The sequence below is a fragment of the Melozone crissalis genome, unplaced genomic scaffold, assembly GCF_028551555.1.
Source record: "Melozone crissalis strain CALT ecotype California unplaced genomic scaffold, PUWL_Pcris_2 ptg000018l_1, whole genome shotgun sequence".
In the NCBI taxonomy this organism is placed as follows: domain Eukaryota; kingdom Metazoa; phylum Chordata; class Aves; order Passeriformes; family Passerellidae; genus Melozone; species Melozone crissalis.
In genome coordinates, this window is record NW_026535796.1 from 8,897,640 (window position 1) to 8,921,034 (window position 23,395).

The 23,395-nt window shown below is 43.5% G+C and overlaps 1 long non-coding RNA gene across 1 annotated transcript; it reads right to left on the minus strand.

Annotated features, from left to right (window-relative positions):
* Window positions 1-12,863: 12,863 nt before the first annotated feature.
* On the minus strand, window positions 12,864-21,615 carry LOC128936745 (uncharacterized). The gene is made up of 3 exons (XR_008483000.1): window positions 21,553-21,615; window positions 17,561-17,762; window positions 12,864-14,301 (listed from the first exon to the last, which is right to left on the minus strand). It is a non-coding gene; the product is annotated as an uncharacterized LOC128936745 (long non-coding RNA).
* Between the last annotated feature and the right edge of the window lie 1,780 nt (window positions 21,616-23,395).

The window sequence follows — 23,395 nt, forward strand, 5'->3', positions numbered from 1 at the left end:
TGCGCTGCAAAACTGAGGTTCAGTCTGTTCCTCTCCTTTTCAGGAGTACAGTCCTTGAGAAGCACCCAGTCTTTGGCCCAGGAACATTACAGAGGGAATGAAGCCTTCGAGGTGCTGTAGTGTTCCTGGCCCCAGCAGCAGCAACTCCTTTTGTTGCTAAGCACAGAAGCTTTCTTTTCACACTGCTGTATCCAAACATCCTTCTGCAAACCCTGTCTGTGGTCACTTCAGCTTACTTTGGTTTGGTTACTTTCTGTAGTTATCAGCCTCTTGGAAGTCCTTTGGCTCTTTAATTGGACATATAAAAGATGCAGCATGTTTACTTCAGCCTCTCTCTGTAGGCAGATCCTCCTTGCACAGAACTCCCAGGGTCAGTCAGATAAGCAGTGCTAATTGCCACTTGTTTGTAAGTGCTGCTAATGCTGTGTCACAGGGTGATGCTCATGTAGAAATGGCAGGTCAAGAAGAACAAAGCCAGAGGATTTTAACTTCAAGCTTTACTCTTACTCTGTGCTGGATATGTGGCTTCTTACTCCTCCATATTGAGGCATCTGTGAGACTGATTGGTTTCAGGATTACTCTAACATGGCTTTTGAGTAGATTGCTTGAAGGTTTCATGTTGTCATCAGTGGAGGCAATTTATATATTTTTACAGAAGTTTATAAAATTCCCAGGAGGAACTTGGCAGTTTTTGGTGGTTCTTCAAAGTTTTCCATACTTGCAGTTTGACACTAGCACCTGCATTTTCATCTTGCTATCGTGGTATTTTTGGGAGCTGTTCTGGAAGAAGCAGATCAAAGCAAACAGCAACTGTAGATCTCAGTAGCAGGTGCCTCTTTCTCTTTGCTTGGTTTCTGAATACAGACAGGGGGTCTTTTAAGCAGAGGCATCATAACTGTGTTCTTGGAAGTGGATGGGAAGTTGCTGACTTCTCATTACAGAAATCCTTCTGCCTTTTATCCATGTTCACTCCTTTTGTGGCCTTGGGTGAGTCACTTAAATTTTCTGGGGCCAGGAGCACATGTGGTGTATGAGGACGGGGCAGTGCCAAGTTATCCCAGCAGGGAACCAGGCTGTCACCCCGTTCTAAAATGGAGATATTGCCCCTTACCTGCCTCCCAAGGATATCGTGAGGATTGATGCTCATACAGCACTTTGAAGATGTCAAGTGCTATGTAAGTCACAAGTATTATCCAGCTTTAACGTTAAAATTGCTTTTAGGGATCTGCAGGGCTTTTCTTAAAACATGGAATGTGTGACTGCCTTTTCAAATTGCATCAGATAGGAAAAAATTGCAAAATATTTGTTCATGCTGGTTAACAGGCTGGGCTCAGCTCACTTGAACTCTGAGGGAGGTTCAGCTGAAAAATCTGAACTCTCTAATTTCAGTTTTGCAGATGATTTTTAGTTCTTCTAAATGCCTTGACCAAATTCTTAGCTGTGAACCTTGCATCCAACTTTTGAAGTCTGGTCTTGTCCCTCACTGTTAGCTATAGTAAATATAATCCAGCCAAAATAGAGTGCATCACAGTCTGCTGTGGCTTTTCAAAAAGCTGGAACAGAAAATGAAGTAATTCTGTTCAACATTCAGTCTGCAGAAGGTCAGCTGGGTTTCATGAGACAGCTTTCAAAGGGATGTTTAATTTCTCTGATTCTAAGTTTCACTGACTTTAAAATCAGCAGAGAGAGAAAGCCTGGATGGAATCAATAAGGTCGGCACATTCTTCTTGGATTCATTTTTTAATCCAAATGAAGGTAGCAGTGGGTTTTGTAGCAAAGGAAGTGCTTGTACCACCAGTCCCTTGGCCCAGAACAAAAGTTGATCTAGAAATACTGCTCTCAACCATCACCGTGTTCTCAACTAAATGCCACTGTTCACTGATCTAAATCTGGACCACAGCTAGAAACTACCTAGTTTTTGTAGCACTAGCTGCTGTACAAACACAAATGAAGGCAAGGAATTACACACCAAGGAATGTGAGCTGTGTACTTGTGAAATGGACCATTATTTTGAAGCAGCTGCAGTAAAATCTTAATATGAACTCAGAAGCAAACACAATGCAAATTTTTATGGTTTCTTTAAAATATTTGATGGGTTTTCATTTTCTTAGTTTGGAGAAAATTTTCTTAATGCTATTTTTATTTTTGCTCTTACTGTAAAGAATAAAAATACACAACTCTAGACAGACTACAAATGGGAAAAAAGTGGCCAGTTGGCAGGAATGCCAAAACTTCTGTGGTCTGTATTGTTTCTGTGGTGACACTATGCTGCTGTCGGGTGAGTTACTGGAGTGGTGTGATGGCTCAAAAGTGAGGCTGAAGCACAAGATGCAGATGTTGAGCCACCAAGACTTCAGTGGGAGCATGACTGGGCCAATTTGGATCAGTCAAAAGACAGAGCATAAGGAAATAAAAGACACCTTTTCCTGACAGAAGAGAAGCAAGAAACCAAAACCAGCCCGTTGGGCGATGGTGCTGAATCACTGCAAACATTTTAATCTAGACCCTGCTGGTGCAGGTTCCTGCTGGACCAAGCCTTGCTCCTAATTCAGCTGGGGAGGCTTGCTCCAAGCCTATGGTGCTGGCAGGGTCAGGCCAGCAGAACCTGAAGCTTTGTTAAATAAAACTCAAAAACCAGAAAGCAACAAAAAAAACAAGAATAAAACCCCAAAACCACAAGAAAAAAAACAAACAACCAACCACAAAACAAACAAACAAACAAGGAAGGAGAAAGCAAATGCCACGGGGTAAGTGGCAGTTCTGCCTGCCTGAGAATGCAGAGTGGCTGGTCTGCCCTGAACACTAATCTCTATGTCTTGGACCCATGTGAGTCTCTTGCTCCAGCCCCTCTCCCACACATTCCAGGCAGAGTGCACTGAAAATCTGACTGAAGCAGCTGCTCTCCTCTGGGCAGTCAAGCACTTTGCCATGTCTGAAAGTCTCTAGCACTTACTTTCTTTACTGTGATTGTAAAGGTCACCACATGCAGTACAGCCACTTGATCTGGGATCTTTTCTTAACACATTTTTATGCTGATTTTACTATTCTTTGTTTGGAATGTAATTTTTTTTCTCATTTCTTCTGTGTGTAACAGCAATTAAAAATATTAATTTACTCAGTATTTTTACTGTCAGATACAACATCTCCTTGCTCATTTTCTGTTTCTGTCACTGGTTCAGCACGGAATATGAGGTCCCTCTGTGGTGGGCAGCTTTGTGCCACTGTTACACCCTCCAGCACAAACTGTGCTGGAGCTGCTCAGCACCCCACTAAAGCTGACTGCCACAGTCAGCCACAGCATTCCTACCTGGGGAACCCTGGAAAACACCCACATGCACCCTACAGAGCAAATCCAACCCAAACCAGCCAGGCACTGGGCTGGTGTCACACCACATCCTGGCTGCCCTGGGATGCCAGTCTCAGGAGCAAGCTTGGCCCTTGCTGCTCCAGCCAGTCCCACAGACAGTGGCCATTTGTCCACACTTCCAGGGAGAAGGGAGCTTGCTGCACAGGGCTCCTCCAGGAACACTGCTCACTGCCAGCAATTCCCAGACTTATGGCCAAATCTCTCTCGCCCCAGGAAACATTTCCAGGAGGAAAGGAGTGGAGTAGTCTGCACACTTTTCTCTGGTTGGGGATCTGATGCCAGCTTCTTCAGCTGTTTGATGCAGTGGCACAGATATTTTGTTTCATTAATCCTGAACCAGGCCATCTGTCACCAGTGGAACAGGTTCCAAGGATTTATAGCATAGAAACACAGTGGGTGTGAGTGCTCCCAGTCAGTTAAATGGATCTGCTTGCAGGTTTAATGGAGACTCCTTCATACTCCCCTTCGTGATGTGAGAACTAATCAGGATCGGACAGAAATACAACCAAATTGTTTTCAGGGCAGCCTAAAGGGTTTAACAGGAGGCAAAAGGGAGTGATTCTCTCCTCTTCCTTTTATTTTGTCTTTTACAATTCCTTTCAAAATCTTAGAGGCCTGCTGGGAGGAGCATCCTGTTTCCTCATACCTCCTTCCTAGCTCCAGATGGAACAAAAGTGATACAATATTCTCAGACTGAGTGTGTCTGGGTCACTCACCACTGCTGTATTTTTATTCCAGAACTGGCTCCTGGAAGATTTCAGTCTACATTAAAAGAACCAGCACCAACGTATATTTTTATTGATCTATCTGTCAGCCTGTTCAGTGGTTCGGATTTTCTGTAATCCCTTACTTAGTCATGGCCACAGTAGTGAAGTTTCTGCACTTTCGGTGACCAGCTCTTTTACAAAGTGACTCATCATGTGCAAAGGTGTATTTACTTGTATTGCAAGGATTGAAGTGTTTCAGATTTATTGCTTACTCTGTGTTTACATGCAATCTCATAAAGAAGCCTAAAATACCATGGAGCTCCTGCTGGGCTATCTGGAGAAAAGGAGGCAGAATCCAAGTCTCTTCTTGAACTTGGAAGCAGGATTCTCTCCAATCTTTGGCTCCTTTTATTACCATTAAGATACAATAGCAGAGGGTATTAGAAATATCACCTTTGACATCCTACAGTACAAAATCAATTAGAGGGAAGGAAGGTGAAAACACTTGAAGTGCCCCTGCTGAGCAGAATTCCCACTCTACCACCTGGTCTAACTGACCCTCAGAGAAACCAAGGGCAGCTGCATTTTGAGCCACATGAAGACAAACTACACAGCCACAACAATGCTGTTCTGCATGCCAGACCAGGCACAGCTAGTTCCACTAATTATATCTTATGTTTCAACTTCTGCAAATTTTCTGTCCCTATGTCCATCTTTTTTTAAAGAAAAGAAAAGAAAAGGACTAAGTGCCATAATTAGTGCAGTCAACCCTATGTTTTGAGTGCAAGTCTCACAAAGTTATGGATAAAAAGCTTTGTAAAATTTTTAAAGGTTTTAAAGTTCTATAAGGCTTTCCACTGTATAGAGGAAAAAGTATGGTCGCAGTTTTTGTAGGAAGTGACAGTTCAGATTTAGGGAGTTCTCATTTTCACTCCCATTTCCCCTTGTTCACTTCAGCACTGTTCTGAATAATTTACTTTGGGTTTAACAGTCTTTGTGCTCTTTGTAACCTGCCCCCTCCCAGCCTGAGGAAAATTCATTATATTCACCCCTTCTGAGCTCCAAGAGCAGCAGAGCTGCTGCTGTGTTTCACTGAGGTGGTGCAATGCCCTATTTGTTTTTGTAAATATTATGAGAGGGCTAAAACTGAAAAACATGGCTAAGCAGAAGAGTGCAATTAAAGAAGAGAAATAGAAGAGTACATAAGTACTGGGTTTGTGTGGCAAGGCTTTGGTGGCAGGAGGGGACTGCAGGGGTGGCTTCTGTGAGAGGCTGCTGAGAGCTTCCCTTGTGTCTAGCAGAAACAATGGGTACAAGTGCCTCTGTGTCAACACTATTGAGAAGGGGAAGAAAACTGCAACAGCAACTGTAGCTCAAGAGGGGAGCGAGAATATGTGAGAGCAGAGGAGAAAGGGGCAAAGATAAGGCATGATGAACTGACCACAGACCCCATTCCCCATCCACCTGCACCAGCAGATAAAGGAAGTAAAGATTTCTGAAATAAAGTTATGCCCAGGAAGAAGGGAGGAGTAGGGGAAAGATGTTTTAAAATTTAGCAGTTTACTTTCCTTACCCTATTCTGATTTGATTGGTAATAAATTCCCCAAGCTGAGTGTGTTTTGCCTGTGACAGTAATTGGTGAGTGGTCTCCCTGTCCTTAGCTTGCTTCATAAGCCTTTTGTTAAATTTTCTCTCTCCTGTCCAGCTGTGAGAGAGTAGTGATAAAATGGCTTTGGTCTGCACCAGGTGTCCAGCTGGGGTAAACACACCACAATATATTAAGAGGTACTGAGATAGAGGCTTAGTCTCTGTGGAATCAACACAGAAATCAGCTACTCTTCACACTCAAATCAGCAGATTTGCTCAGCCCTTAGGTCAGTCCTTACTCCTTTCCCATAGGTCAGCAGGTATAGACCACTGAAAGTCTCTGAAAAATGTCCCTAAAGAGAATCTTTTAAGTCCTGGTCTGAACGGGCTCATTTCCTAATGAAGAGAGCTTGTTTTTTTTTCACATGAGGCATGATGCCCTCCAGCCTACAGTGCCCAACTCCAGGCAGTAACTACCTTTCTTCCAGAACTAAAATTATCAAGAATGTAGTTCCTAAAAGAATAAAAACAAATCTGCAGTTAAGCTGGATTTGACAGGAATGCCTTATCTGCTAAAGTCAGTTTTACAGTTTCTTGCTCTGACTCTTGATTTCCCACCTCAGCGGCAAATATCTGGCAGCAGAGAGACCCTACCCAGAAACTGCCCAGGTCAAGACAAGAAGGAGCCCCAGGAGCCCTGAGACACAGGCTCCCATTGAGGAACCTGGGTATAAATCAGCACCTCACCCATACAGCGCTTTTGCAAGCCTCACTCCCCAGCCAGCTCTGCTGCTTTGAATAACTTTGAAGAGGTGTGTTCCTGTTGTACCAGTGCTCAGCTCAACAAGCCCAGTGTGGGAGGGCAGAAGGTAAGTGCCACCCAGCAAGCAGATCTCTGAGGGGATAGGGAGCTGTTCTCGTGCCCCCCAGGCCTGCCTGCCTTCCCTGAGCAGGGTGAAGCACTGCCAGGATTCCTTGCATCAGCCTGGCTGGGAACAGAGAAAGCTCCCACTGATTTTAGGGACAGGGAAGGTGTGCCCCAGCTGTGGCTGCAGGGAGGAGTGTACCAGGGTGCATGGGAAATAGGACACATGGTAGGAATTATTAGAAAAATGGTAAAGAATTGCTTCCAGTCTTTTGGGTGGGCAGTTGCTGGCTTGGTGAAGAGGTGTTGTGTGTATTGTACACACAAGCACAGATCAGTTTGAAAATCAGAGCAGGAAACCCAGTGTGAGCATCCTTTCCCTCTGCTGACCCCCTGTGAGCTACTTCCACATTAGCAGAGAGAACCAAACCCTGGGTGGGGTGTGTTGGTGTGCCCAGCAGTTGCCAGCAGGCTGTCCAGAAGTAATGATCTCAGACAAAAATAGCCCTGAAAGATCTTTCCAAATATAGTCCCTCATTATTGGTGCTGTATCAGTTTCATTTCAAGCTGTGCCTGGCAGCCTCTCTTGTCCCCTTTAAGAGGACACTAACAGGCCTGAGGCACCAGGGCCTGTCTCTAAAACATGTTTGCAAAACCTCACCCTATGCACCTGGAAGAGTCCATGCTCACACCACCAATTTGAGCCAGCTGGAACTAAGCTCTGTGTCACAACCTGATTTAGAGATTCACTGGTTTCAACAAAAGAGGCAAGGGAGAGTGGGATATGTAATATTTGATTTGCTTCCTCTTTTTGTCTTGGAAACCTTACTAGCTGTCATACAATGTTGGCAAAATCCTTCCATTTTACAAAGGAAGAGATGTACCCAGTGCAGTGTCTGTGCAAAAAAAGCACAAGGCTATTGTCAGAGTGCATCCATGGACTGCTGGGAAGTGCTAAGTATGCCATGGATGCAGAGCAAGCCTGGTTAGAGACTGAGAACTGGTCATGTTTGCTTCTGAGCCATTTTAGGGAATTCATGAGGCCTGCTGGCCAAAATAAGCCATTTTAAGGGATACAAGACTGCCTTAAAACAACAGAAGATAAATCACAGTGACTTCAAAGGAAGGCAGAGCTAGTCTGTTGTTTTTTGGATATGAAGGCAAGTTTCTACAATGTAGCCCTTGCAGCTCCAGCACCTACAGCCTGAGCAATCCCTTCCTCTGGACCAGGGAGAATGCCCAGAGGAGTGAGATCCACAGAGCCAGTCCCAGCAAATGTGTTTGTCCTGGAAAACAGCAGGGTGTGAACTGCATTCAGACATGAAATCTCATGGTTCCTCAGCCTGCAGGGAATCACCCCCAACAAGTCGCAGTGGCTGGACACCTGACCCACTACAGATGATCAACTTGCAGCTGCAGGTTGTAGGGTTCATAAATGGGCAGGTGCTTCTTGAGCTGAGCCACAGCCTAGGCTTGGAGGTGCTGCTAAGGGTGCCCTGTACTGGGGTCACTGATGAAAGCCCAGCTCAGGGCACAGCTGTTGCCACATGCTGTGGCTCCTCAGTGGGGCCATGAAGCACTGTCCTTCCCAGGATACTCCATCTTGAAGTCAAAATGCTGCTGGGGACAGTGACTGCAGGCTGCTTCCCACTGCACACACAAACATGCAACCAGAGCCAGCACCATCAGCACACAGAGTCTTCTTGTGCATGAGTACAAATCCTAAAGAGCTTGGGTACGACATTTCATGACCTGGACCTTACTTCCTATCAGGGAAAACCCAGGGAGTAGGAAGAATGAACAATACACCACATTTCTCTTGGCATCTGACCAGCATACCTGTCTCAACATGCAAACATAAACTGAGAAGCAAGAGGGGAAGGAATTGGAAATCTCATTCTCCCATTAATCTGCTATGCAACTCTAAGCAAGCAGTTAATTTCTTTGTTTCTTTGGCTGTAGCTGAGGTGTCAGACTTTTGCTCCACAAGGATGTATCAATGCATTGTCTCACTAATGCCATTAAATTGTAAAGTGTTTTCGGATATTTGGCTCCCAAAGCACTTTAGAAACGCATGATTAAATTACACCCAATTATAAACCAAAGCAGGTGATCTTGTAGAGGGAGGGATATTGCTCTGCTGGTGTTGCTCTGAGGCATTAATAGCCTACAGAGTGCTCAGGGGAAATCAAGGGGAACTGCATGTACAATTTAATTTCCACTGTACACGGCAAATCTTCCATTTTCAGCCTGTATTTAAACACATTTCTTGAAGTACTTAATACTTCTTGTTGCATTGACATGGGACCTCATCAGGTAAATCCCCTGGATTGTAAATGTAGCACTGTATGGCAAAATTCTTTCATGAGACCTCATTCTCAGAAAAGAGTTATCTCCTCATTCTCCTTCAGAGTTTTTCTACCATCTCTCAGGTTTATGCAAATAAACCTTGTGACTTGCCATTAATAATGAAGACTAGGAAATCAGTTCACATCTATGTCCTGCTGGTCCTGCCTAAAGACAGGTAGGCTATTATCAAAGGAATGCAGTGCAAGGCAGAGCCAACCTTTCTCCCATTTACAACTCTTACACTTGCCTACGTGCACAGAAGTTACTGAAGTAATTTCAGGCTCTGTAGAATCCAGGCCTGGAGCACTTCCATACAAGAACACAACTACAGCCATCAGCCATGTAACTGGAAGTGCTTTTTCTCAGCTGCACATGTAACCAAAGTAACACACCTATGGTCTAATCCATCAGAAAAGGCTGATTGGGAAATACACAATTTGACACCTCATTACTCCTTTTAGTGTGCCATTCATTCTGTCAACTTAGTATGTTGTCCATTACTCTTCATGGAGTCAGAAGACTCATAGCAGCGTGTGGATAGGCTTTTGAAGAAATAGATGCCTAATCTAGTAATACACATTAATATATATATTTTTATATTACTATATTGTTCATTGCACCAGGCACAGGCCAATCCAAACCATTGTCTTTGATCTCACCATTTAGAGTCCCTGCATTCTGCAGTTCCCAGACTGGGCAGAAGCATCACTTACCATTTTGCCTTGATGAGCTGGGCCATGCTCAGTTATGTTTGGGAGCACTGCTGATTAGACATCCATGTGATGATTAGGCACGTGTAAGGAGCAATTGAACAAAGAAGATGACATTTACCTGACAAGATGACCTCTATATGCTTAATTTAATGTGCTTTCTGGGACTTCTGGTCCAGAAAGACTGCCACACAGACTCCTATGTGCCACAGATTTCTTTGCTTCTCATTTAGGGAACAGATCCCAGTCAGACTGAAATGTGCTACAAGAAAAATGACTTGTAACACCAATTTTCTGTTGTGTCAAGACATGATAATATCACCCTCTGAGCACACACATGTCCTGAATTTTAATTTAAGCAGCACCTGTATAAAGTGCTATGGCTACATACACATCTAGTAAAAGGAGACCTGGTCTTGAAGAGATTGCCAAATGGAAGGGATAGAAGAGGAGGTGTTCTTGTATCTAATCCCCAGGTGAGCACCGGAGGTGCAAAGCAGGTCAGTGACATACCCATGGCCACACAGGGAGCCTGAGCTTAGCCCCAAGTCTTGTGCTTACCTCTGTGTCTGGAGATGTTCCATTGCTCCTGGGAATTCAGACGGTCAGTGTCCCCAGTGTCACTGCACACAGTGACTCAGAAAAAGCATTTCATCCCTGGGAGCAGGCCTGTGACAGGGTATTTATTGCTGCAGACCTCCTCTGTGCCTGTGAACCACGTGCCAGTACTGACATCACAGTGCAGGACACCATAATACATCTCCTAGTTGTCTTCTGCATCTGAGCTGTGGTCTAGGGCCATGGTTCTGGGACTCCTTCAGCCAGCTGCAGATTACTGGGTGGTCAGGGAAAGCTAAGAAATAATGAGCTATTTAAGCACTACTTTATTCTGTTTGGCTCCCTCCCTCTGTCCTTTTCTGGGGCAAAAATATTTCACTTCCAAAGTCTCTGTGTATCTAGGAGAGTACTTCCTTCATTGATTTCTTCTACCCTGAGCAACCTGAGGGCCAATTTGTACTGTGTAATTACCTTCTGATGAAAAAATAAGGCTGTTACTTTTGAAAAGCATTCTCTGAAAGGATGATAAGTACAAGGTCAGTAACCCTAGCAGATCATTACAGTAATAGAAGTCTCTCTGAGGACCCAAGTCAGCCTCCCTCCACTTGGCTGGCACTGACCCACTGGCAGTGAAAATGATGTCACCAGATTGCTGAGGGGACAGACAGTGTTGAGTCAGTGCTGTTATGGGGATTTGCCTGTTGAAATAATGACATGAAAAATAAGGTAGCACTGGGAGTGTCTGGAGCAATAACTGCTTCACCCTTTCCCTCCACATTGAACAGAGTAAACAAAGCCTCAGCAGTACCATCCTTATTCCTTGGCTCTGAGCCATGCCGCTCCAGGCTCCAGCTAACTTGAAGGAGGGAGTTGGGAAACACAATGAAGGAGAAGGAAAGTCTTTTCTGGCCAGAGTCTTTCTCCACTTGACTGGAAACATTCTGGATTGCTCCCGTGGCCTTTTTTGGATAAAGGGTTGTATAATTGGAAGCATCTATTTTTTTTTTTTAACAGAAAAAACCCCAACCTTCCTAACCCTAGTACTGATGCAGAAATTGTGTGTAATTTCCATCAGCACAAGAGTACCTCCTGTCAGCACCCCATGGTGATGGAATTTTCTCTACACTGTACCTGCAGCTTGCATGTTAATGTTGTAAAGGACATTTCTGCAGATTCTCTTGAGGGTAATGTGAAAACAGGTCAGAAGCAAATCTCTTGGTGCTGTGGGTCAGGACTGGGAATGGTTCTTGTCCTCCCTCTTTTTGCCACACCACTGTGGCAAACTGCAACTGTGAAGTTCTGCTTCCTGGCTTGGGCAGCAACAGAAACAATCCCCATCTTTGAGCACAACAGGGATGTCTGTGGTTACAGGAGCTACTTGTATGGAATCGGCCCAATAGAAAAAACGTTTCAAGGACACCAATGCTGGAGATTTCAATCTGCAAAGGCAATGGCAGGCCTTTGTCCCCAGCAAAGTGCACACAGTTGGCGTGGCCTGGGAGATTCCCCATAACCTCATACTACAGTTCATTAGTTTGATTACCTTGGAAGCTGATGGAAAACAGCTGGTGTGGTACAGATCAACTCATACAATTTAAACTGAGAGGTACCTTCTTACAGTGGGGCTCATTTTGCAAGGTCCTGTGGAGCCTGCGCTCATGAAGTGGTCTAGGATAAAAAAAAAAAAAAAAGGAAAGCATATAAATTGCTGTTAGCATCTATAAAAATGAAATCAACATCCACATCAATATAAATTGTACCTCGAACAGGACAGTGTTGGGACCTCAAGCACTGTCTTTACGACCCTAGGTCACTCAAGGTTAATCAAGAATGATTTCTCTTCACCTAACATGAAATGTAGTTCAATGCTTGAAAAATTCTGCTGCTCATGGTGAATCACAGAGCCTCCCCAATGTTTTATGGTTTGTTGAGCACTGCAGCTCCACCTGTGAGGGGCTGGGTTGTGCAGCTGACAAACCTTTTGTGTGCACAGAAGTCGCTCTATCACCAGAGGGTGATCTATAAAAAGGCTTGCCATAAAAGCACTGAGCAGTTATGCAGGACTTTGTGAACCTGAACATCTGCATGACTTTTCTCCAATAGTCAACCCTGAAACCAGAGTGACAGCTTGTGATAAAGGCTAAAGGACAGCTCCAGGCCCTAGACCCTGCAGCTGTATTTCACCAGATGCCTAAGAAAACACTAATTGCAGGGTTCTTGCTCTGACAAGACAGCACACAGAAGCTCACAGAAAAGATGTGCAAAGGCATGTTGCTGTCCCAGCACAAACCACCATGTGGCTCTTCAGCCTCACAGTCAGATCAAACCTGGGCAGTCAAGAATAAAAGAAAACAGACAGAGAGAAAAAAACATTAAAATAAGAGTGTGAGAGATTTCACAGAAAGGTAAAGCCATTCTTCAGCCTGTTGAGTCACATCAGAGACTGTAAGAAGAACCCTTCAGACTATTGCAGCAGAAGGCACTACATGTAAGTGTTAAAATGTTGTCAGCTCTGCTCTCAACAGTTGTGAAACCACAAGGAAAAACATCAATGCAATCCATTGCTTTCTCATGAGCACCTACTCAGGACAATTTCAGGTGAGGTGGGTGGAACAGGAATATTTTAAAATATTGTAAAAAACGTGCCAAAAAAAGTGTAGTTTACATGCAATACATGAATGAGAACAAAATAAAGGAAAAAGCAGCTTTAATGCCTCATTTGATGATTTTACTGTCCAAATTCTGCCACAAGCAATTTTTGTATAATGTCTACTTCTGACAGGACTCCTCATACTCTTCAGTACAGTACTTCATGTTGCCATGCCACACCAGAGGAGTTTGTCTGGAGCCTACAGTCTCTCTGGGATTTTTTTGCTGTTTATTTGATGATACAGTAACAAAGCCATGCCCAATGGATGGGTTGTGCAATTCCAAAGTGGAGACAGAAGAGAAATGACCATTTTTCATATTGGCCACCTGGATGTTGCCTTATGAGACTTCCTCAGTGAAACCTGGAAGTTCTTCTGCTCTACTCATGAATCACCTGTTCCTGCTGGCCTTACTGCTGCTGAGGACAGCCAGAACCATGCTTTGTCACCTGGGAGTATCTTAGACAAAAAGCCTGAATTTTCTAATTAATAATTAAGCAAACAAGTTCTAAACAATAAAGGCTTAAATACTTTGCTACCTTAATTAGTAAGGTAGCTGGGGATTTCATGGCAGGTCATTCTCATTCACATCTTCATTCTCAAGACATAATTAGTGTACTTGAAGCATGACCTCTGCTAATATTACTTCAGCTTTTGCTTCCAGAAGGCTGAGTGCTCACTGAGGGCCTGAAAGGATTATAATCCTGTCTCAGTAACACCACATATTTACAGCAAATGGCTGTTTCAAACATGATGGTTTGTGTACTGTAGCATCAAGTGTCCTAACTCAGAATACTGAATCCATGTCAGGAGCCAGAGAATCTTCCAACAGTGACCTCTGTAACCACATGTGAGGTGTGATGTAAGAAGTCATGTGGTGGAAAAAAACAACTAGTACCATTATACCTGACACAGTCATTCAGGGGACAGCTTAGCAAGAAGGAGGCAGAATTATTTAAATTTGGCTCAAGGATTGCACAACCTTGTGCTGCTCTCCATCTCCTCTCAGAACCTCTGAAAAATGAACAAAACCCAGCCAAGCTGTGATGATAAATGCTTTTTTTGGTAGAAGATTAATTTGATAAAACTTTACAAAATGTGGTATATGTTAAAAACAGAAGAAAGTAACAGCTGACAGATAGGAGCTCCAGCTAGATGGATATCACAGGTCTTACCTGTAGGTGATATTGCTAGAATTCCTTCCTCTAACAGCGCTGCTTCTCCTGTACCAGCTTCACTCATGGCTTGGATTCAGAAGCAGTATTTGTCTGTAAGTGGTACTTGAGATAGGGATCTTGGCGCATTTTTTCTGCTTTTTGGTGTCTTCAACTCATGTCTCTAATGTGTATCCTGACAGAGCATCTCCACAGTCTGGTTCCCTGCCAGGCTAAGCCAAGGCTGGAGTTGAAAAATCCACCACCTTCATCAGTTCTGAAGGCTCTGTGACAGCAGGAGAGTCCACAGCTTGTAGGTGTGAATACAGAGCTGGTCCCATTTCAGGAAGCCAAACCTGCAGGGTTTTGGGGATAAAATGAGCCTTAGGAAACACAGAGCAAATTCTGTCCAGCAAAGCAATGTGGTTCCTAACGTGGCACATAATGGAGACACTGTTTCAAGGTTGGCAATTAAAAAAAACCAAACCTCAAACATTCTGGCACAGAATCATCTGGAATCTGCTCTGAGCACTGCCCACCACTCATTTTCCACATATGCTTAGAAGAGGTGTTTAGCATTAGAGGTTTGCTTCTGTCTCTTCCTAGCTGGCTGGTGAGCTCTGCAGTACATTTCCTACAACCTGTTTTCTATGACTTTGAGTCCCTTGTGTCTCTTCTTGTTTAATAAATCCCTCCTACAGTCCTGTGGGAAGTAGTCAGGTGATATGTGGACTGGGATTAGGGAATGTGCTTACTGACTTGCAAGATCCTATTAACGCTATTCAAGTTTATTTGCCAAAGATTACAGTACCCCTGATTATTAGTCATTTAAAAAAATACAGATTGTTGTACCTTGCTATTTGCTCTTTAGCCCACTTTGCAGCAGCCTCCATTATATATGAGAAGAGCAAAAGATGGACTGTGAAAAAAATCTGTATGTTTTCAATCAAAAGAACAGAGAGTTGTGTATCCAAATACAAGTTCTGCTCTGAAATTCTCAGCTAAAATGCAGCAACCTTCCCCCTGGCACCAGGAAAGTCATCCAGTGCAGCATGCCATAACAAACTTGATGCTAATGGCTTTTATACAAGGCTCTCACTTGAGCACAGGGGTCATAAGGAATACAGTGCATATGGACAGAGAATATTCTCCTCTCCTAAGCCTAATGTGAGATAATGCAAGTCTTCAAAGAGGAAAAGAATCATAGCTCCAGGCTTTAAATTGGTTTTCTGTTATCTTCTGATGTAAGGGAGCATGAATGCTTTCCCATCTGAGTAACTATTTGACCTCAAGGCTTTCATCTACTACATAGAATTCTCTGGTTTTTTAGCTATGCTGGCTTCCATACTTGGCCATTTTTTTTCTGTGCATTATGTGCATTTACTAAGGCCCACTTCGATATCTATTACAGGATTCCATCAATAGTTTAGGCTATTTACTTATGGCATCTAACAGTCTTTTGTTTGTAAAATGCTTTAGTCATATAGAGAAAGAAGTCTCTGTAACTAGCACAAAATAAAATCTGCCCATTTGAGCATTTCTGAGGCTACTGTAATCCTTTGGTGTTTTGATCAGTGATCCTGTGGTGACATTGATCAGTTCAGAACTAGGTACAGGTTCTTTACTACAAAAAGATCTAGTGTTAAAAATTTAAGCAGCTTTCATGAATCTCATGGGAGTCTCATGGGACTCTTTTAAAAGAGTCGATGAGCACAATAACATATGACAAATTATATTATTTGTCATACATTAAGGTCTTTGGCAACCTCAATGTGAACCTTAAATACCAAAGCTACCTACACCTCAGAACATCTTAATCACATTGATCTCTGCTGTTTACAGATGCTTAATTCCTCCAAGCTGGGAATTTATGTGTCCTTTTTTAATAGTTACATAGGGATCACTAATTTATTTTTTCATTGCTTTTGGACTGAGATAAGCCAAGGTGAAAAGGAGAGAGAGAGACAGAGAAATAAAACCCAAGAGATGGCTTATCACCCTCTGAGGCCCAGCCTGTCCCTGAGCAGTGACTGGCAGCCCCCAGCCAATTCTTCCCAGTTTATATACTGAACATGATAGTCTATAAGACTATCCCTCTGGCCAGGTTGGGCCAGCTGTCCTGGCCATGCTCCCTCCCAGCTTGTTGAGCACCTGCTTACTGGCAGAGCATGGAAAACTGAGCAGTCCTTTAATAAGAGAAAACACTACTTAGCTACGAAATCCAAAACAGTGTCGTACCACTTACTAAGAATAAAATTAACTTTATCTCAGCAGAAACCAGGACAGTACCATGAGTGATTGCAATTTAATTAATGAGAAATCCCAACATTTTGAATGAGACAGAGGAAAGAATCCAAGAAAGAACCAAAATATTAGCAGAAAAAGAAGAGCAACAGTCTCGTTAGTCAGATGCTGCTGCTGCTGATAGGAACACTCCCATGTGTTGCACAAGCTGTGATAAGCATGGATCATACGGTTGCTATCTGATGGATACAACAAAATCAGCCACTTGTTCAAGTCAGTTCTGGTCCAATTGAGGAAAAAGCAGCCAAAATTAGACACCCAAACCCATTAGTGTGACTTTCAGAGGTGCTGAATGTTCTGGCCTCTTCTTGTTGCTTGTGAATAACAAGCCACAAGCAACTTTTGTGAGATACTTCTCTTAGAGGCTCTAAGCTTCCCACACAGAGGGAACTCAAACTAGCACAGATTTATTGTGCTAGACAATCACAATTTATTGACTCCAAATTGTGTGTATGCGTTATATTTTTATGTATAAAGAAATATAAGTATGTATAGCAGGAAGTCAAGGAGGGGTAACCTGTATGTTTAGATTTACTCATGATCACAATGCTTTTCTAATGACTATTTCTTTGCCACCTTCTTCACTTGGTCACTTCAAATGTTTAGACATTTCAGTTATTGCACTTACTCTGAAAATGAGCTCTTTGTGCCATGCATTACAGAGTAGCTCAGAAATGTCTTCCCTTTTCTATAGGAAGTTTGAACAAAAAATAAAAAGCTTTAGATGAAAAATTATATATATATTGCTTGAAATGGATGTTTTTCTTTCTTAAATGTTTCAATAGCCCAGACTTGCTGTTTGCCTTGCATATCCTGTGATGCACTCTGGCCTTGAGAATGGGGACTAGAAAATTGTTGTCATTGGGGATCAAATATAGGAACAAAAGGTCTCACAGGATAGTTTGAGCTGGTACTTTTAAAGCTCATCTAGTCCAATCCCCCTGCAATAAAGAGAGACAGTTTGCACTAGATCAGGTACCTGAACTGTAACTCCCAGAAGATAGTTCAGCAGTGTTTTCTAGCTAAATTAGTTTTTCACAGAATAGTTTTGGTTGGAAGAAACCTCAAGATCATTTCCTTCCAATCCTCTGCCATGAGCAGGGACATCTCCCACTAGACCAGGTTGCTCCAGGGATGGAGCAACCACAGCTTCTTGGAACAAACAGTGCCTCACCACCCTCACAGTATGGAATTTCTTCCTAATGTTAATCCAAACAGCCTTGAAGCCATTGGCCCTTTTTCTATCACAACATTCCTCTGCAGACAGTGATTTTTCAGATTCAGCATAATGGCTCCACTGTATTTTCTCACCAAGATTTTGGCTTTAATGCAGTCCTGGCTTTCTCCAACACCATGTTTTCTTCCTCTGTCTCCTCCATACTGTCCTTGATGTGACTTTGGGCCTTGGCTTTGCCTTGCAAGGGACCCTGATGCTTGCAGTGTGCTTGGTTCTTCACAGTGACACTGTGTGTCGCAAAAATCTCGAGGACAGGTTCTTCAGTAATTGGAGAATCTGGAAAGAACAGAAGTCATTTGAAGGCTGCAGCTGCAAATATAACTTGACACTTATCCTGTATCTGCGAGTTCCCAGAAAAAGTGGTGCAAAACTGGGCCTCTCATACACTCCTTTGTGTTTTTACTATCAGAATTTGGTATTTTGTGAAAGTCTTCAGGGACACTCAAAATTTGCTCTTATGCTTTGATTGATCATGCTTTGATCCAGCTGATTTAGTTCTGTTTCTTATACAATGAGTCGCCTGCCCTCCTTTAGTTGTTCACTTCAGCAGAAAAAGAGGGAGCTCTGGGAAGCAGCAAATCCCAAGCTCCTCACTTTCCCAGGACCTGGAGATTTGATTCCAGGCAGTTTCTTGGATTTGTAAAACATCTTTCTGCTGTTCTTCCCTAAAGTCCCATGGGGATATATACCTAAGATCACAGTAATGATAGTAGAATCAAAGTTAGTAAAGAAAATGCTCCCTCATTTGTAGCAGAGTAATACGGGGACATGACAAGGATGTCTTCCACTTGGTAATAAAACCCAAAACAAAACAAACAGGTTCCTGTTGTCATCTTATTGCAGAGGTCCCATGCTCTTGTCTCCTTATCACAAAAGTTTCATACCTTCTGGGTGTTTTCCTGTGGCCAGCTCCTCAGAGCACTGACTCTTTCTCCTTCACAAAGCAGCCACTGACCCCAGTTCCCTTCTCAATCAGCCACCCCACTCTTTTATAGCACTCTTCTTCTCACTGGTTACAGCTGTGGCCTGTTAAAGTCAGGCCTGTTCCTAATCTTTGCTAATTGGCCCAGCTGCAACTCCTTAGGGGTAAGATTACTTTCTACACTAGCTTTATTTTCTTATATTCTATCCCCCTACATGTTCCCAGTACCTGAAGGGAGCCTACAAGAGAGATGGGAGAAAATATTCACTAGGGCATGTAGTGTCAGGACAAGGGATAAAGGCTTCAAACTGAAAGAGAGTAGGTTTAGATTAGATATTATGGAGACATTCTTTACTGTGAGGGTGGTGAGGCACTGGCACAGGTTGCCCAGAGAAGCTGTGGATGTCCAATCCTTGACAGTGTTCAAGGCCACAGGAAGGATGTGGGCTCTGAGCTGTCTAGTGAAAGATTGGAACTGGATGATTTTTAAGGTCCCCTTCCAACCTGAGCTATTCCATGATTCTAAACATATTTGTTGATTTTTCTTCATTTTTGTCACACGTCTATTTTTAGAAACCACATTCTCTGATGATACTCAGGACAACCAGCTCTCCCCATACCAAAGCTTTGCTGTGGGTGTATTTTCACTGCAGCACAGTGTGATAACCATTCAGTGGGGCACACACAGCACCCGTACTCCCGTGTGTCCCGCCTGTGGCTTTATCCTGCTGCCCTGATCCAGCCTGCAGAGGAGGCTTTTTGCCACGCCGAACGCCCATCTGGCGCCATCTGCCTGCCAAGAGCCGAGCCATACACACATCTTCTAGTCATCATTTCAGAAAAGCTGCTTGGCTTGTTGCTCATGACATCAGCGTTTGAAGCGAAGGCTCCGGCCGAAATTCTTGACTTATCGACTTAAAAGCAGCAGTGGGACTGTTCCATTGCCTCCCCTCGGGGAACAAAGAAGCAGCAGGAAGAGGTTTGGCTTGTGCGCACAGATAAGCCTGTAAAATGCTACTGGCCAGGGCGAGGAGCCCTGGTGAAGCACTGATTCTGCAGGCATTTGTGCACGCCTGGTAAAGAGCAGGAAGGGCGCAGGGTGGCTACGTCCACTGGCAAGTCTGCCCCCTGCTCCTCTCCCAGGAGGTCAGTGATGAGTTTGTGGGTGGTTCCCTGCTTCACCATCCAAATCCTTTCCAAGCCTGTCACCCAGCAAAAGGACTGAGGCGGGAAACAACACAGACTGCAACAAACAGAATTTCCAGCCGTGCCCCTGAATCCTGTGATCTGAGTTTCCTGCCCTAAGATGTCTAAGCTGTCAGGATTTCTGGCTCCTACTCAGGTAAAGGGATCCATGCACAAAATGAATTCAGTATTTCATGGATCTGTGCATCTGGCTAGAGGAGCCACATGGTATTATGTGCTGAAGGGTGTGCATTCACATGCAGAGGATACATTTACTGATTACTCTGGAAATCAGAGACCACGAGAGGGAGAAGGGTAGGTAGTGAGAAGCCAACCTTGTGGGAAAGAGTGTGAGCCTGCAGGCTGAGAAAATGGGTTAGCAAATGTGAAAGCATCTTCACAGGAGACTGCAAAGAAAATTCTGACAAAGCCAAGATCCAAAGCCAAAACTTAGTAAGACTGAGACAGTAGTAGTGTGGGAAGGATACGATCTGTTCTTGTCTGATCTGTCCATCTGTTTGTCCTCAGTTAGAAGCCCTTTATCAACACCATGCCAAGTCCCATTAGGGTTTTGCAGCCTTTCCTTATACTGATCATGCCATGAGCATTTTACCGATTTGCCTTCTTGAGCCATATTCCTCCCAACTTTGCATCATTTAGGACAACACAGATTGTCAGGATCCCCAATTAAAAATATGAATGTTGCAGGTTTTATGGTTGCAAATGCCATAGAATAGCTCAAGCTGAAAGGGACCTATAAGGATAATTGATTTCAATTACCTGCTCCTTGCAGGACTGCCCAAAACTTAACCATAGGACTAAACATCAACCAGACACTCCTTAAACTCTAACAGGTTTGGTACTATGTCTCTGGAAAAAATCACAGTGGAAGCATATGAACAAAAAACTGCTCAGAATTGTCAGCTGAGCACTTCAAACACCAAGAAGGTGTTGAACAGCAAGAAGACCTCCTAACAAAATGGGCAGATCACAGGATGAAAGTGGTTTAGTAAATTGGAAGAAATCCTATGAAGAAAGGGGGATGGAAAAAGGCTGTTCCTAAGTAGTTTTTCCCTCCCCTTTTTGTGTGTTCACTGAAGGGAATGCAGCTATAGGAATCCAAAAGCAGAAGAGTGCCCCTTAGCACTGCTCCATTCTCATAGCTGGTACAGAGGAGCTAGCACACCAGCCAAACACTCCCTCTACTGCCTACACAATATTTTTATATGAACTCTGATGGACAAAGATGAATCAGTAACTAAGACTACAATTCCAGCATGCACAGGAGTCAGAGCAGCTCAGACACAGCTTCCAGGTTAGCTGTGCCACAGAAGTGGTTTCTGTCACACAGGAATGACCAGGGATGGCCCCTGCCCTGCACTGTCCATCAGATCACCCTGGCCATGGCCCACGGAAGGCACTCAGACACCAGGCCTGGTACCCATCCTGCAGCAGCCTGACACAGAAAATGTAGGATCAGCCCCACAGAGACAATTTAGTGGTGGGCACTAGGGTAGATCCATCCTCCATGTGAAAGAATCTGCCTGCCCTCAGTGCTGAGCTTCTTTTGGTCCCTGAAGCTTCCTTCCTACCATACCACCAAGAGAATGGCCAGCAGTTACTGAACTTGTGAAGGATGCACTGCTGTCATTTTATCCTCCTCCTGCGTAGGCAATTTCAAAATGGTCTTAAAACACTTTTAATAGAAAGCAGCTGGGCATAGTTCAAAGCTGGTCCACATCTAGCAGAAGTCATCTCAAAGCCAATAAAATCCACAGCCTAACTTTGAAATTCTCCTCCAGCCTATGGTGAGAGCATGAAGCTAAACTTTCCAACTTTTCTTCCTGGTTTTCTTAACAGCTGCGTGTATTTCTGTAAAGATCATAGACTAAAGTTTACAGCATCAGTAATGCTACTGCAAAATTAATTCACAAAACAAATGTGATATTACACATTTACCAGTCTCCTGTTGTGCTGCTGGTCCTCAGCAGACTGCAGTCAAGTCCAAGTCCCATGGGTCACTTTAAAGAATCAGGATAAGAATCCATTAGGGCAATCCTGACTAAAATAAAACATGCAATACATTTTATTAGCCTGGTTTAGGAGACAGGTGTAAGGACTTAAATTAAAAATTTACGGCTTTATGCTTCTACCACTTCATATAGCAAAAGAGTCCTTCATTATTACCCTCATAATACTAACAGAAGGTACAGACTAACTGTTGTCATTGTATTGCAAGAGTTCTATTGTCATTACATTGCAAAGGTTCCATATTGCTAGAGTTTTGTACCCCCTTGATGTTTCTTGTAGGAAGCTCCTCTAGGCACTGACTCTTCCTTGTCCTCACAGCAGCCAACTGACTGCAGTTCCCTTCAACCAACCAATCCACTGTTTTACAACACTCTTCTCATTGGCTACAGCTGAGGCCAATTAACATCAGGTCTGCTCCTAATCCTTAATAATTGGCTCAGCTGCAACTCTTTAGGAGGCAAGATTGCTTTCTATACTAGCTTTATTTACTTACTTTCTATCCCCCTACAACTAACAGCTTATTCCACATTAAACAATAGAAAGACTGCAGATCAGTGTTATTTTACAAGTTTCCTAGGTGTTCCAGCAAAGCAGCACTGCTCCTCTGCAGAGTTTCACATTGAAAAACAGTGTAAAGAGTAAATATTCCTCCTCCCCTTCCTCTCTTGAGTCATCCCCACTTACCTCCCACAGCTGCACTGGCACTGCTGTACTGCTCATGGGGGTCACTGTCTCGTGTACCCTGTGATCACTGTGCAACCTCCCCAGTCACTCAGCCCAGCTGCATGAAATGGTAAGCTCTGCTGTCTCCCCTTCTTGCCTCCTGGTGTACACAGGAGATCTTTCTATCACTCATCCATTTTTCATCCCCTTCAGGGTGACACCTTCAGGAGTTAGCACACACTCCAGGCAGGCTTTTCCCTCCCTCTTCACTTGGGTGTTTTGAGATTGCTGACAAACTGAATTGGAATCCCTGGGAAGTGGGAAGGGATGGGCAAGAAAAACACTAGCAAGTACATTAGATATCAAAACAGGCGTCTTTGTCCTTGTAGGATATAACATGGGCTCCCCTGTGCAAGAGAGATTCCAGGCTTGGGACTTTACTTGCAGTGTGCAAAAGAGGTCTTGATGCTCCTCTGCTTGCCTGTCACACTAGCTTTACAAGACTGTGGATTCCAATTTTGTCAGCCCAGGCTCTGGGGTTTTGTGTTTTTGCTTTATGAATTTTGCAACTCAAGTCTTGCTGTCTCTCATGTGATCCACCCACTGTGCAACGATGTTTACTTTCCATCACTTATGATCAATGAAGAGCAGAGTGTTCTGTACTAGACCTCCAGTCTTAACACCCAAGCCTTCTAAGTAACTGGGCTGAACACCCTTCATTTTCACAGTGTGGGCCAATCCATCATCAGTTGAATCATCATTCATACTTATCATCCCACTTTGACTCTTTCTCATTGAACTTCTAAGTGAAGCTTTGCACTTTTTTTACCAGGGAGATTCCAAGCACTGCTGTCTGTTGTTCACTTTTAATGATCCCAGTTCTGTCAGGAGTTAAGGAACACACCTGTTAAAATACCAAAAAGACAAACATTCAAAACAGACAAATGACAAGCAGTCTGTTATTTTTCATTCTTTATATACAAATTCTTACACTACACAGCAAAATGTCAGTGAAATACTTTTGATTTCTGGATTGCTAGCAGAAAGACAAATTCACTCCTTCAACTTCAGTAGAAATTAAGGTAACTATAGCTCATAATGCTCACTA